Raw genomic sequence first — 10633 nt, 5'->3', positions numbered from 1 at the left:
CCTCTAAAAATAAGTTACTCATAAGTGCTGTAACGTATTACAACTACTAAAATGTATACTAGCAGCTCTTAAAGGTGCCTTTTGAAGATCAATTGAAAATAAGTTGTGTGGAGGATAGCAAAATAAACATCATGAACATGTCAAAATACCAAGAGCATAGTGGAATAGAGCTAAAAGTGGTTAGAAACAACTTTTTAATTGCAGAAGATCATATTACCTTTTTTCCTAGTAAAAATATCTTCTTTCATAGTGAATTGGTGTCTGAAAAGATGAAGGAGAAAATATAGAATAACCAGAAGAGATGATATGGAGAAATTAAGTAGAAAAGATTTAATACAATGAAAAAAGTTGAAACCAAATCTGTCCAGGATGTTACATAATGATGCTTTAAAGTGTTTATTCATTGTGTAGTGATAGGGGCTTTGGAAATATCTATAAAATGTAAATAAGCCATTCTTGTCTTTTAGATATTAATACTGCTATACAGGATCATAACCCATTTTGACTATTGAATACTGCAACATCATATCTCTGTGTGCTTGTGTTCCAATAATTTTGCCTATTTTATAATAAGGGAGACCGTTTTAAATAAAAAATAAATTCTAATGAGCCAATACTCAGAATATCAATTCTGAGCATTTAGTGGATTGATCCTTAATCAGGCAAAATAACCATTGGTTTAGCCTATATAAATGGCAAAATCAAACTCTTGAATTAATTTCTAAAATTCAGCTACTTTAGTTCATTTAATTACATTTTAAATGACTTCAGCATTCAATTTTTGTAATGATTGCCAAATTAGATAACCATTGTTCTCTAAGGGTGTGTACAGGCTCTGAGAGTGGCTGTGTCACCTCCTAGTGGTCATCTTGATCCCATCTTACCTGGCCTCAGGATTTCACCCTGCCCTCTTGCCTTGCCACAGCTTGATGGTAAAGTAAAGTGAGGAGGCTGTCCTCAGAAGCCAGCCAGCTTGGGGTGCACTTCCTACCCTGGCTGCAGTTTCTGTCACTGGGGCTGCAGCTCCACTGCCTTAATTGCTTTAAGGGCTCGAATCATGGCCTCCATCCTCCACTATAGCCACACCCATACCTCTCAGGTGTCACTCAATATAGAGTCAGGGGGAGTCACCTGGCTCCTAGTGCTGCACTTGGCCCCTCAGGCCTTAAACCTTTGTCTGGGCTTCAGCCTTCCAGCCTTGGCCCTCTTACTCTGGCTGGGTCCCTCAGACCAGGTTCATTGCCCAGACCTTGGCTCCTGGGCACCAGCCCTGGTCTTGTCCTTTTGGACTCCCTCTGTGGCTCCAGGCCTGCTTACTTAATCTTTTGTAACTTTAGGCTCTGATCCCCAATTTACAGTATTGTCCTCTAGAAACAGCAGCAGTGCTGATCCAGGCGCTCCTGGTGGCCTCCAAGCCTCCCCTTACAGCTGCTTTCGATCCTTCAGTGTAAAGTTAAACATAGGTATATGCTAACTGCTATCAACCTAAAATTCACTCCTAGCCTGGCGTTGTGTCATGCTACAGGGATAATGAATAAACATATAGCAAAAAGAACTTATCAGTTGAGTTAAACCTTGCTAGATTGGGTAACCCCAGGCCAATCTAATGTTAGTTCATCTCCAAAGTGAAGTAACTTTATATGGGGTATTCCTTTTTTAGGGTGACCAGAGCCCTGTGAACACTTGCGTCCTGGGACATTTTGATTGCCCTAATGATCAGGGTAATATAAATGTGATGCTTATATGTACCTTAAGTGAAGTAATTATAGTGGGGGTGTTTTCTTTCAGAAAGTAGCCCTGAGGACTGATGGCAATTGGGGTCTACTTAAACTATGACTTGACAATGGACCTGGTTGCAAGTTGTCTACTGTGAAGAAAGGCATTGAGCCTCTTTAATGTGATGTTACCATGACTGTTGTGTTTACAATGAATGAAAAAAAAAAAAAAAAAAAAAAAAAAAAAAGTACATAACTTGGTAGCAAATAGTAAATTATGGGATGAAAGAGTTAACTTTCATAGCTCTGTAGCTACTGTTCTGAGATGGTGACATTATTAACAAAGGCTTGATTGTTATTTTGGTTACAAATAATTCAATACAAAAGAACTGGACAAAAGTCCTAGACATAGACTGGCATTTAAACCAACTGTCATTTTTCTAAAGCAGCTTTTCTATTAAATGAACTTCTTCTTAAAACATGGTAGGTTTATTTAAATCTCCATAATTTCCCATCACACACATGATATTAGCCTGGCAGTCAAGCAAGCCTGGCAATTCCAAACAGTCTCTGGATTGTTAGTGCTTGTAGTGTTTGATGGTATGATTTATCAAAGGAATTCTGATTGTGATGTTGGGATACAGTATGGGTGTATTTAGTGTTGCTTATGGCTGTACAACAGCTGTGATTCTCCTATATGCTCTAAGTATTAGCTGCAGATGGTAGTAGCCATTTTGAATTTGGTTCTGTGCCGGGTGTCACATATTGAATAATTTACTTTGTTCTTTCCTGTTTATTGTTCTTTTAATCTGAAATGAATCATTCAGACTGACAGTGTCTGCTTGTTTCTAGAGTACAGAGAAATAGTGCAAAAATTATAGTTAATGTAATAAATAGAAGTATGCAGCTGTATTTAAGACCCCATGATAGATTAAATGCTAGTTTATTGTAAAACTTTTTAAAGTATAGAATAACAGATGGTAATTTTGTTTTGGCACCTTTTTCACATTTTGTCTTCTACAGCTGCTTTTTATACTGTATGCAGTTTTCTTCTTTCATGGGAGTCTTCAGATTTTGAATAACTCTAATAGGATGAGAGAATAAGGTGGTTTTGTCTCTGAAAGCTGAATTTAACCACTGATCAAAAAAGCAAAGTAATTTAAAAGAACTAAGGCCACCTCTTTTCTTTCCTCTTTCAGTCTTTGGTAGAAATGCTATCCTCATCAGGAATTAAGACGACCAGTTAACTAGCTGCAAGCCTGAGTATGACAGCAGCTCTAATTATTTCCCCTTGGAGATACAATTCTGTGTTCAGTCTATTAGGTACAGAATTGTATTGGCAAATAAACTTGGACAACACAGGGTTTATTTTGTTTTTTGCAAAATGTGGTTGCTCTTTTTTGACAAGCTTCTAAAGTAGTTCATACTTTTGAACGATTTCAAACTTCAGTGGGAATTTTTCTGTAATTTTCTAAACATTTTGTCTTCTATATGTTCTCTGTGCTTGTACCTGCATGTGTCGTTGGTCTTTAAATTAGTTTGATTAATTTACTGTCATTGAAGTAACATGTAACAAAGTGTTCCCCCCTGCTCTATCCAGTTCTGTACACCCTGAACAACTGAAGAAACAGCAACATTCATGAAGTGCGGTGCCCAGAATTGGACATCATATTCCAGCTGGGGCCTCACCAACGCCAAATGGATCTATTGGCAACACATTGGCTGATCCATGCCAGAGTTCTATTTGCCCTTCTGGCAACCTCATCGCACTATTGGCTCATGTCCATCTTCTGGTCTGTCACGACCCCCAGGTCCCATTCAGATGCTGTGCCAGCTAGTGAACCACCACCCATTGTGTAGTTATGGTGAAAGTTCTTCCTACCCAGATGAAGAACCCTGCACTTCTCCCTGTTAAACCTCATCTGACTCCGTTCATCCCATAAATTCAGTCTGTCCAGGTCATCCTGGATCTTTACCCTATCCTCTGGTGTGCATGCATTTCCCCACAGCTTGGTATCATCCGTGAACTTAATCATTGAGCTTTACACCGCCTCATCCAAGTCATTAATAAATATGTTAAAGATCATGGTTCCAACCACAGGTCCCTGAGGGATACCACTGGAGACGGCCCTCCAGGATGAGGCCATCCTATTGATTACAACTCTCTGGGATTGACCTCTAAGCCAGTTGTCTGCCCACCTCACTGTAGACTGGTCCAGCCCAGTACCCTCCTGTTTCAACTTCCATAAATTTACAAGACCAGGACCTGGTCTGCAACTTCTACAGTCAGCCTTTTCTGCACACTAAAGTTGCACCATTTTAAATACTACAACTCAAGTGATGCAACCCTTACTTGCATAGATGCAGTTATATCAATATAGACATGCTTATACTGATAGAGATTATTCTCATATGGAAACCTGTACTGCTGTACTACTACTACTACTGGTATAATTAAATTAGTAAAAATTGTATGCCTAAATATAATAGTTGTAACAGTGAAAAATGCTAGGTACACCGGACTTTGGTGAGGACTTGTCTAAATTAGGATTTAAAGGTGTAATGTTATAAACTTGATAATAGCTAACTCCATCTGAATAACATTTGCAGAAACTCAGCTTAAGGCACAGCAGTTGCCTCATGCTAAAAGTCAATTTCTTTGTCCTTAACTGGAGTTCTAGTTAAATCATATTACCCAGCACAACCTAAAATCACACCTTTAAATTTAAGCCTTGGAAACATCTGCAAAGAGACTTAGGCTCTATTTGGGTGTAAGTGCTATATATATATTTATATGGAAAACTATTCCTATTGACATTATTTAATGAGTAGGCTTGTTTTAACATGCATATCCTACTGAGCTTTAATGTACATATTTCAATGCTGTCTCCTTACTAGTTTTCAGTAAACGATAGTGTAACCCCAAATTCCAAAGGATATTGTTGTATAAGTGACTTACTGGAATAATGCCTGAGCATACATTAATATGGAAAACTGTACAGTTTGGTAACACCATCAAGATAGTCTATTGTCTTTTATAGCAAAGGCAATGAAATAAAAGATTGTAAAACTGCTTTTGCCTATATGGTTCCATTCATCTTCTTCCACATGGGCATTCAGTACATGGCTTCACTGAAATCAGGCAAAATTGCCTTAAATTCTTTAGGAGCAGGATCAGGTCCCATATGTCAAATATTAAAGCAATGGTAGCTCTTGACCACTGAGCTTTATTGGAATGTAATTACTTTAAGTACTGGCTGTTACTATGAAAAAGTTGGAATGCAATTATTGAGAGAGCATGTGGTATGCTTTTCATTGATTAGACTGTCCTGGTTGATTAAATTCCTCAGGATTTTTAATTTTCTAGTTCTAATCGTTGCCTTACATCTTTCTTGGAACTCTTTGTTGTAACTCATCTGCTTTCAAGTCCAGATTTATTTTTTAGTGCATTCAGATCCTCTGCAAACATTCCCTGTCATTGTGTGTTATCTGTCTCTGCAGATGGTTTTTTAGTGGAAAGTTTCTTCTGAGTGAATCCTGTAAATATCCTTCACACTTTTCAGAGGTCAAATATATCATCTCAAGGTCTAAATTGCTCTAACCAAGCAGTGTTTTGACAACAAGCACATATCTTTTCCAGGGAGTTCTCTAGATTTTAGGCTTTTTGTTATCTCCAAGATAACTTTGCCTCCCTGCTTCTTTGCTCCCCAAAGAGAGAGCATCAGTCAGGATTCCATCATTCATAAATATACATTTTAGTTCCTTCACTTTCAGTGATGTAAATTAGAAGCAACTTTGTCAAAGACGATAGAGTCAGACTGGTGTGAGTGAGAACTGAATCATAACTTTGAAGCTGTCTTCTGAATGCAGGGGTCTAGTGTAAAAGAATTGGTAAAGAATAGAAATAAATAACTTTGTATGGGCCAATAGGTAATATAAGACTTACTGCAGAAAGTTCACATACAGGTTTTCCTCACTTTATGCGAGTTCTGTATGTGCAAATTTTCTCTTATGCGATGATCCTTTTTATACCAAAAATTAGTTATATGTGAGGTAAAGTCACTCTTATGTGATCGGTATGGTAGAAGCCCACAGTCAGCTGCTTTGTGCAGTGCATTGTGGGAGTGACGTACAACAAAATATAGTCTCCTGTGTGGATCTGTACTCCTTGCTTGTTGTCTGCGATACGTATTTCTGTAGCTGCCATCCCCATTATGGTAACATTCACCATGCCCCTGTGTTTGTGTGTACTGTCTGGTGTTAGTGAGTATCAAAATTGTCTTGTAAAAGTGGTAGAAATGGGTCTGGGGGTCAGTGCAGTCGAGGTCTTGGAACGTATCCTTATTTGTTACATTGTAAAGTAGGTTCCCTTTATGCGAATTTGAGCTATGCACCATTTTCCAGAAACACATGTACAGCATAAAGCAAGGGAAACCTGTAAAGAGACCAATCTAGGGCATGCCTACAATATCTGTGTGGCTTGAGCACCAGGACAACAAGTGAATATAAGTGCAGGTAACTGCCAGCTTCTCCAAGCAGAGTCTATGTACTGGAAAACCCACTGGGAGAGGAGGTCATAGTACTGGAAAACAGCTAGATTCTCTCCTTTGTTCATATTTGTTGATATTTAATGGAGAACCAGTGTAGCATCAAAAGCCAGAGGTGCTAGCTGGGAAAAAATCATAGCCAGGGCAAATAGAGATATGCTGATACAGCACCTTGGCACTCTTTGGAAGTATAGCAGGTATGGAGCTCAAGTGGAACTACTGCCGGCCTCTAGTAGTTCTCTATTTGGGTGTAAGTACTATATATATATACATGTATATGGAAAACTATTCTTATTGACATTATTTAATGAGTAGGAAATAATTGAAGAATGTTCTTTTAGACTATGTTCTCACTGAAAGGAGATGTTTCTCTTTCTGTTGAGGCAACTACTGTACTGAAAAATCCCAGTGGAGGCAAAGAACCAGTAAGTTTTATTCGAAAGAGGATGGGGGGGAGGGGTCAACCGTATACCCCCTGCTTGTGGTTGACTTGCCTCATTTACCCCACAGTAAAACCACAATATATTCCATGCACTTGGATTGTAATGTGCATCTGTTATCATATGGTAAAAATATACCTTTTCTTTAGCAGGAAGACAAAGCCCCAAGGTGAATAACCTCTGCATCTCCAGGAGATTCACCTTAGACAAGAGAAGTATAATTTACATCTTCTTATATCAGCATCAGTGAATCTGGCACTAAGTGCTTAAGGCACTTAAATGGGAATTGTTACCATATTGCTTTGCCTATTGTCTTAAAACCAGAGGGTTCTTTGAAATATAATAGGTTAATTTGTCTCCCTTTTTGCTAAGCCATGTAACCACATGGCTGCATGGATTGTCTTGTTGAGTGACAGCACAAATAAATGTTCTTGCATGCTTAAGGTGACTCTACTGTGCCCAGGATTTGTAGACTGAGCTGAAGAGAATTTTGGCCAAATTCTGATGCAACCGAAGCTTAATAAGTCCAGAGAGAATGAGATGTTCCCCTTTCTGATGCAGAAGCAATCTAGTGTGGAGAGAGCTGTTCTTACAGGAATTTTAGAAGTGGAGTAGTGACATCTTTAAGATATAGGACCATAAGGAATATCTTATCGACTGAAACCAATAGTATCCTGTGTTTCAATATGGCATGCTGCTCCCAAAGACCTTTATGGCTTGTTTTTTATGTAATTTGGGTAAACTGGCACATTCAACCAGGATTCCAGTTATGGAGTTATGATAGGATAGATGTGGATTATGAGACATGGCAGAATGGTTGACGTGACTGGACTATAGACCTGGATGAGTATAGCTCACTCAAGAAGTATAGGCTATGGAGAAAAATAGGAGGTGTTGCCTGATAAAGGGCAATGTACACATGTTCTGAGGTGCAGTGGGGTAGGAATGCTGAAAGCCTCTGGGTGAAGGTCAAAGGAGAGCAGCAGGTCTTGATGGGTGTTTGCTATAGGCTAGGGCTGTATGAAGCTTCAGTAGCCTATTCAATTTGGAGGAGAATTGGCTCAATTCAGCAGCCGAATCTTTGAATCTGAATTGAATTGGGAGACCCACGAATCTCTCCAAATCAAATCGGAGGCCTCCAAATCAATTTGGAGAGATTCAGAGATTTGGCCATAGACTGTACACGCAGGCACTAGGCAGTGCTGGCAGGTGCAGCTGGGGGAGCGCGGGTGGGGGGGGGGGGCCGGCCGGGGGAGCCGCGGCTTGAGCTGGCAGCCCCAGGAGAAGCCGCAGCTTGTCCAGCTTCCCCCCCTGCTGTCCCCTGACTGGGGTGAGGCAGGCAGTGCTGGCAGCCCCAGGAGAAGCTGCAGGGGATGGGAGGGAATGATTGGGAGCTGGGGAATCAAACCAGGAGCTGGGAGAAATGATATGGGGCTGAGGGAATGAACAGGGGCTTCCTCTCAGCTCCCAGTTTGATCCCCCAGCTCCCAATCATTCCCTCCAGCCTCCATAGCTTCTGGGGCTGCCAGCACTGCCTGCCTCACCCCAGCAGGGGCAGCTGGGGAAGCAGCTGGACGAGCCGCGGCTTCTCCCTGGGGCTGCTGGCTCAAGCTGGGTCTTGTCCGGCTGCTCCCCCAGCTGTTCCCACCAGCACTGTCTGCCTGTATAGTTTATGGCCAAATAAGATTTGGTGTTGAATATCTTCAGATTTAGATTCAGCTGAATCGAATTGAGACAGTGATTTGAATCACCGAATCGAATCACTGTTCCTCCGAATTGCCCAATTCAAATCCAAAGTGAATACTTTCTGCTTCACACAGGTCTACTATAGGGCATCAAACCTGGAGGAGGTGGATTAGTCCTTCTTTAAAAACTGATATAAGCTTCCAAATCACAGGACTTGGTTCTCTCATGGGATTTTAATTACTGGGACATCTGCTAGCAGGGAAACACAGCAGTGCACAAGCAGTCCAGCAAATTCTTGGAGTGTGTTAGGGATAACTTCTTGATACAGCTGGTAGAGAGGCCAACGAAGGGGAAGCTCTTCTTGACTTGCTGCTCACAAACAAGGAGAAATTGTTTGAGAATGTGAAGGTAATTTCCACTAGGGTGGACGGTAGCTTGAGTGACATGACAGTGACCATGAAATGATCAGGCATCTATACATGTGCTCCAGAGTGTGAGTGGGGAGGGAGGGGAGAGGAGGGGAGAGAGGGTGTTTTAATATGAGCTGCTTTTGGGAACTGCTCTAATTAAAACACCTGCAGTGTCTCATGTATGCAGTGTCTTGCACTTCAAAATGGCTGTGGGGGCACTTTAACTAAAGCTCATTTGACGAGCTTTAGTTAAAGCACCCCTGCTACCATTCTGAAACATGGGGACACTGAATACACATGACGGTGAGACTGCTGGAGTGTTCTAGTTAGTACGTGTCAGAACAGGCATCCCTTACGTGTACAGGCACCCATCATGTCAAGATCCTAAGGGGAGGAAAGAAGGAGAATAGCACAATTAAGTCACTAGACATCAGAAAAGCACATTTTAACAAACCTAGGAAAATGGTGGGCAGGATCCTGTGGGAGGCAAGTCTGAGGGGAAAAGGAGTCCAGGGGAACTGGCAGTACTTTGGGGAGGCCCTCTTCTGAGTGCAGGAGCAAGCTATCCTGATGTGACAGAAGAATGGGAAGTACAACAGGAGGCCATCTGAGTTAGACAGCAGTCTCTTCAAAGAGCTGAAACTTAAAAAAAACCAACAAAAAAACCCCTATAAAAAGTGGAAACTGGATCATAGTAGTAAGAAAGCATATAAGAGTATCACACAGGTGTTCAGGGAGAAAATTAGGAAGACCAAGGTACTATTTGAGATGCAGCTGGCAAGGGACATAAAATACAATAAAAAGGGATTTTACCAATACAAATGCAAGAGTAAGAAGAAGACCAAAGAAAACATAGCTCCCCAACAGGATGTAGAAGACAATCTAGTTACAGATGATGCAGAGAAGGCTGAAGTATTTCATGCCTTTTTTTACTTCAGTCTTCATATATAGGGGCAGCTACCAGGTGATGTGTGCAGATGGCAAGATAGGGAAGGAGATGAACAGCTTAGAGTAATGGCAGAACAGGTTAGGGATTACTTAGAGAAACTAGATGCTTTCAGGTTGGCAGGGTTGGATAGGATACATCATAGAGTACTGAAGAAAGTAATTTTAGGGCCTTTAGCTCTCCTTTTTTAGAACTTGTGGATGTTGGGTAAGGCCCTGGATGACTGAAAAAAGTCAAACATAGTGACCATCTTTAAGAAAGGGAAGAAGGATTCAGGGAATTACAAACCATTCACACAGACCTCAGGACCTGAAAAGATCATGGAGCAGGTAGAGGAGAACAAGCTGATTGGGAACAGCCAGCATGGATTCACTAAGATCAAGTTATGCCTGACTGACCTGATTTCTTTCTTTGATAAGGTGACAGGTTCTGTGGATGGTCAGGGAGCAGCGAATGTGATATACTTTGACTTTAGCACTGCTTTTGGTGCTGTCTCTCATGGCATTCTCACTAATACAGACTAGATGAGAGTATTGTAAGATGGATAGAAAACTGGCTGGATCACAGTGCTTAATGAGTAGTCATCCATGGCTTAATGTCTAGTTGGGAGGAGGTATCACGTGAGGTTTCCCAGGCATCTGTCCTAGGTCCAATATTATTCAACATTATTTATGAATGATTTGGATGATGGGATTGAGTGTGTACTTGGTAAATTTATGGATGGTGCTAAATTGGGTGGAGTTGCAGACACTCTGAAGGGCAGGGCTAGAAATCAGAACGACCTGGTTAGACTGGAGAAATGGTCTGCAATCAATTAGATGAGATTCAACAAGGATAAGTATAAAGTCCTGCACTTGGGGCAGCCTAATTGCATACATAAATACAGACT

The 10633-nt window shown here is 40.9% G+C and overlaps 1 long non-coding RNA gene across 1 annotated transcript in view; it reads left to right on the top strand.

The window, feature by feature from the left end:
• Window positions 1–6611: 6611 nt before the first annotated feature.
• The window catches only part of LOC102368705, an 8243-nt gene continuing 4221 nt past the window's right edge, over window positions 6612–10633 (top strand). The window contains exons 1-2 of the long non-coding RNA XR_001358258.1: window positions 6612–6687; window positions 6852–6917. This is a non-coding gene — a long non-coding RNA (uncharacterized LOC102368705). The remainder of the gene's footprint in view (window positions 6688–6851; window positions 6918–10633) is intronic.

The sequence above is a fragment of the Alligator sinensis genome, unplaced genomic scaffold (assembly GCF_000455745.1).
Source record: "Alligator sinensis unplaced genomic scaffold, ASM45574v1 scaffold173_1, whole genome shotgun sequence".
In the NCBI taxonomy this organism is placed as follows: Eukaryota; Metazoa; Chordata; order Crocodylia; family Alligatoridae; genus Alligator; species Alligator sinensis.
The sequence above is the reverse complement of the archived record's forward strand: the minus strand, read 5'-3'. Positions and strand labels throughout refer to the sequence as shown.